Here is a 6,000-nt window from a genome sequence, read left to right as displayed (position 1 = left end):
GCTGTTAGGAATAAGCGTCCTTTGGCTCAAAGAAGGGGATACACACCACGGGCCACCCTATGGTTCTACCTGCGTGACCACGGAGAGGACATGATGAGGTGGGATGGCAAGCCTACTTCGACCCTACAGGCACGAGTACATGAACTGCAAGGAAGAACAGTCAGTCAGGGAGGCTCTTCCAGGAAAGCTGCTGCTCCAGTTTCCAGCGAGCAAGTCCCCAGACAGAGGAGTAGAAGCGCAGATTTTATTTCTAAGTGTAATAGAGGGACTCCTGATTCACATTTACAGGAAGTGAGTTGTGGCTGCCATGATCAGGACTAGAGGGGCCCTGCCTCCAGCCGGGTGGAGGAAAGGGATAACCGGGCTTACTGGACTGTGTGGATGCGATGGCCTGGCACGTCCGACCCACAGGAGTATAAAGCTTTAGTGGACACCGGCGCACAGTGCACCTTAATGCCATCAAACTATATAGGGGCAGAACCCATCAGCATTGCTGGAGTGACAGGGGGATCCCAAGAGCTAACTGTATTGGAGGCCGAAGTGAGCCTAACTGGCAATGAGTGGCAGAAGCACCCCATTGTGACTGGCCCAGAGGCTCCGTGCATCCTTGCCATAGACTACCTCAGGAGAGGGTATTTCAAGGACCCAAAAGGTTACAAGTGGGCTTTTGGTGTAGCTGCCTTGGAGACGGAGGAAACTGAACAGCTGTCTACCTTGCCCGGTCTCTCAAAGGACCCTTCTGTGGTGGGGTTGCTGAAGGTCAAAGAACAACAGGTGCCAATCACCACCACAACAGTGCACCGGCGGCAATATCGCACCAACAGAGACTCTCTGATCCCCATCCATAAACTCATTCACCAACTGAGGAGCCAAGGAGTCATCAGTAAGACCCACTCACCCTTTAACAGTCCCATATGGCCAGTCCGGAAGTCTAATGGAGAGTGGAGACTAACAGTAGACTATCGTGGCCTGAATGAAGTCACTCCACCGTTGAGCGCTGCTGTGCCAGACATGCTAGAACTTCAAAACGAACTGGAGTCAAAGGCGGCCAAGTGGTATGCCACAATTGATATTGCTAATGCATTCTTCTCAATCCCTCTGGCAGCAGAGTGCAGGCCACAGTTTGCTTTCACATGGAGGGGCGTCCAGTACACCTGGAATCGACTGCCCCAGGGGTGGAAACACAGTCCTACCATTTGCCATGGACTGATTCAGACTGTACTGGAACAGGGAGAAGCTCCAGAACACCTTCAATACATTGATGACATCATTGTGTGGGGCAATACAGCGGAAGAAGTTTTTGAGAAAGGTGAGAAAATAGTCCAAATCCTTCTGAAAGCTGGTTTTGCCATAAAACAAAGTAAGGTGAAGGGACCTGCACGAGAAATCCAGTTCTTAGGAATCAAATGGCGAGACGGTCGTCGTCAGATTCCAATGGATGTGATCAACAAAATAGCATCCATGTCTCCACCAACTAGCAAAAAGGAAACACAAGCTTTCTTGGGTGTTGTGGGTTTTTGGAGAATGCATATTCCAAATTACAGTCTGATCGTGAGCCCTCTCTATCAAGTGACCCGGAAAAAGAATGATTTCAAATGGGGCCCTGAGCAACGACAAGCCTTTGAACAGATTAAACGAGAAATAGTCCATGCAGTAGCTCTTGGGCCAGTCCGGGCAGGACAAGATGTAAAAAATGTGCTCTACACTGCAGCCGGGGAGAATGGCCCTACCTGGAGCCTCTGGCAGAAAGCACCTGGGGAGACCCGGGGTCGACCCCTAGGGTTTTGGAGTCGGGGATACAGAGGGTCTGAAGCCCGCTATACTCCAACTGAAAAAGAGATATTGGCAGCATATGAAGGGGTTCAAGCTGCTTCAGAAGTGGTTGGTACTGAGGCACAGTTGCTCCTGGCACCCCGACTGCCAGTGCTGGGCTGGATGTTCAAAGGAAACATCCCCTCTACACACCATGCAACTGATGCTACGTGGAGTAAATGGGTTGCACTGATCACCCAGCGGGCTCGAGTAGGAAACCCCAGTCACCCAGGAATCTTGGAAGTGATTATGGACTGGCCAGAAGGTAAAGATTTTGGATTATCACCAGAGGAGGAGGTGACACGTGCTGAAGAAGCCCCACTGTATAACAGACTGCCAGAAGATGAGAAGCAATATGCCCTGTTCACTGATGGGTCCTGCTGCCTTGTGGGAAAGCACCGGAGATGGAAGGCTGCTGTATGGAGTCCTACACGGCAAGTAGCAGAAACTGCTGAAGGAGAAGGTGAATCGAGCCAGTTTGCAGAGGTAAAGGCCATCCAGCTGGCCTTAGACATCGCTGAATGGGAAAAGTGGCCAGTGCTCTATCTCTATACTGACTCCTGGATGGTGGCAAATGCCTTGTGGGGCTGGTTACAGCAATGGAAGCAAAGCAACTGGCAGCGCAGAGGCAAACCCATCTGGGCTGCCACATTGTGGCAAGATATTGCTGCCCGGGTAGAGAAACTGGTTGTAAAGGTACGGCATGTGGATGCTCACGTCCCCAAGAGTCAGGCCACTGAAGAACATCGAAACAACCAGCAGGTAGATCAGGCTGCCAAGATTGAAGTGGCTGAGGTGGATCTGGACTGGCAGCATAAGGGTGAACTATTTCTAGCTCGATGGGCCCATGACACCTCAGGCCATCAAGGGAGAGATGCAACATACAGGTGGGCTCGTGATCGAGGGGTGGACTTGACCATGGATATTATTGCACAGGTTATCCACGAATGTGACACATGCGCTGCAATCAAGCAAGCGAAGCGGGTAAAGTCTCTGTGGTATGGGGGACGATGGCTGAAATATAAATATGGGGAGGCCTGGCAAATTGACTATATCACGCTCCCACAGACCCGCCAAGGCAAGCGCCATGTGCTTACAATGGTAGAAACAACGACTGGCTGGCTGGAAACATATCCTGTCCCCCACGCCACTGCCCGGAACACTATCCTGGGTCTTGAGAAACAAGTCCTGTGGCGACATGGCACCCCAGAGAGAATTGAGTCAGACAACGGGACTCATTTCCGAAATAGCCTCATAGACACCTGGGCCAAAGAGCACGGCATTGAGTGGGTGTATCACATCCCCTATCACGCACCAGCCTCTGGGAAAATTGAATGGTACAATGGACTGTTAAAAACTACACTGAGAGCAATGGGGGGTGGGACATTCAAGCACTGGGATACACATTTAGCAAAAGCCACGTGGTTAGTCAATACGAGGGGATCTGCCAACCGAGCTGGCCCTGCCCAGTCAGAAATCCTACATACTGTGGAAGGGGATAGAGTCCCTGTAGTGCACACAAAAAGTATGCTGGGCAAAACAGTCTGGGTTCTTCCTGCCTCCGGCAAAGGCAAACCCATTCGTGGGATTGCTTTTGCTTGAGGACCTGGGTGCACTTGGTGGGTGATGCGGGAGGATGGAGAAATCCGATGTGTGCCTCAAGGGGATTTGATTTTGGGTGAAAACAGTCAATGAACTGAATGGCACAATGTGAACTGCTATATAATACTGTGTGTCACCTCTGTGTTGTATCAATGATATCAGAGTACGAGCCTCCCAACCCATGGAAGATCAACTATGAAACAAGCCGTGCAGCAGTGATGGAACGATGACTGACTCGGTATGCAGCAACCCACCGCCACACACCATCTCTCCCACCCGGAAAGACTGATACAACAGATGGAGCCCAGAGTCATGGACTGGGTGAACTCAATGGACATTTTAATGGACATTTTACAGGGAAGGTCCATGAACTAAGGGAATGATGTCTGTGTATTATGTTAAAGGATGGGAAGGGGAGGGGTGGTGGTTGGTACGGTTGTATTGCATCATATGGGACCTGGGCATGGTGTAAATGGTATGGAATAAGGGGTGGAGAATGTGCTGGTTTTGGCTGAGAAGGGGTTAATTCTCCTCACTGTGGGGGTCGGCTACCTTTCCAGCTTCCCGCGCTCTGCCGCGTGGCGTGGCAGGGGGGGCTGGGAGGGGCAGGGCCATGGTGGGGGCGGCTGACCCCGACTGGCCAATGGCAGGTTCATTCCATACCATGTGACACCATGACCAATATATTGAGGGGGGGCAGTGGCAGCGCGGGGGCGGCGCGGCGTCGGGTCGGCGGGCGGCGAGCGGCTGCGGCACGTGCGGTTTGTTTCGGCAGTTCGTTCCCCCTCTCCCCTCCCTTCCCCCCTCCCCCGGGGCTTTGCGCCTCTCGTTGTTCTCCTTTACATTGCATTTCTACTGTTGTTTCTTTTAATTTTCATTATTAAACTGTTCTTATCCCAACCCACGAGCGTTACCCTTCTGATTCTCTCCCCCATCTACCGGTGGGGGAGTGAGCGAGCGGCTGTGTGGGGCTGAGCTGCCGGCTAAATCACAACAAAAGCTGATTCAGTCGTTCCTCTTATAGAAGCCACTCCATATCTTTTGATCACCTTTGCCCTCCTTTGAACTAGAATCATAGAATGATAGAATATGTCAAGTTGAAAATGACCCATACGGATCACCAAGCCCAACTCCCTACTCCTCACAGGACCGCCTAAAACTAAACTGTATGATTAAAAGGTTCATCCAGACACTCCTTGAACTCTGACAGGCTTGATGCCATGACCACTTCCCTGGGGAGACTATTCCAGTGACCGATCACCTTCTCAGTGAAGAACCTTTTGCTGATGTCCATTCTGAACTTCTCCTGAAGCAGCTTCATTCCATTTCCTTGTGTCCTATTGCTGGTCCCCAGAGAGAGGAGGTCAGCGCCTCCTCCTCTGCTGCCTGCCTTGAGGAAGCTGTAGGCTACGATGAGGTCACCCCTCAGCCTTCTCTTCTCCAAGGTGAACAAGCCAAGTGATTTCAGCAGCTTATCCTAAGTCTTGCCCTTGAGGCCTTTCACCATCTTGGTCACTCTCCTCTGGACACACTCTAATAGTCTGATGTCCTTCTTGTATTGAGGTGCCCAAATCTGCACACAGTACTCAAGGTGGGGCCACACCAGTGCAGTGTAGAGTGGGACAGTCACCTCCTTTGACTAGCCAGCTATGCTGTGCTTGATGCACCCCAGGACATGGTTGGCCCTTTTGGTTGCCAGGGCACACTGTGGACTCGTACTCAACTTGCCATCAACCCAAAGCCCCAGATCTCTTTCCATAGTGCTGCTCTCCAGCCTCTTGTCCCCCAATTCGTACGTATAACCAGGATTACCCCATCCCAGGTGGAGAATAATTCAGCACTTGCTCCTGCCAAATTTCATTCGGTTGGCAATTGCCCAGCTTTCTAGTCTATCCAAATCTCTAAAACTAGATCTGTTGTAGCTCTTTTCGAGGTGGGGGACAGGGATAGCTGAACTGTGCACAGCAGGCAGGGTATGGGCACACTTTGAATTTATACAACAGCAAATGTCCATACTCTATTTAATTTTCCTCCTCCCATGCTAATTCTTAACATTTGATTTGGTTTTTCGACTGTATCAGAGTGACTTTTTCACCCTCTAATATAATCACAAGGTCTCATTCCCAAATACTCATGGTTAGCTCAGAACGCATCTTTTTTTTTAAGCTAGTGTCAGGTTTGTTCATCACTTGCACATACCAACACTGAAATTAATTTGACTGGCATTAAAATGGCCTTCACAGAAGAATCTTTTGGATATCTTTGCAGGGGGCACTCACCTTTACAACACCGACTTATCCAACATTCAACATCACCAGCAAGCTTTGTCATATCATTGTGTTATCAAACTTCAAGCTGTGGAAGAATTGGAATATAGCCAGTAACTGGGAAGCGAAATAGCAGGTTAAATTCAATACTGAGAAAAATAAATGTGAAAAAACCCTTCTCTAGGTACACAAAGTAATGGTCTCCAGCATGGTATTATCATTAGAAAGTTCATTAGAGAAGAGAGGGATTCGACTTATTTTGGCTCCTTCTCTGGCAGCAATAGCTCCCTAAGCAATCGTATCTAACAGGCACAAAGAA

This window comes from Phalacrocorax aristotelis, chromosome 3 (genome assembly GCF_949628215.1).
Source record: "Phalacrocorax aristotelis chromosome 3, bGulAri2.1, whole genome shotgun sequence".
NCBI lineage: Eukaryota > Metazoa > Chordata > Aves > Suliformes > Phalacrocoracidae > Phalacrocorax > Phalacrocorax aristotelis.
The sequence above is the reverse complement of the archived record's forward strand: the minus strand, read 5'-3'. Positions refer to the sequence as shown.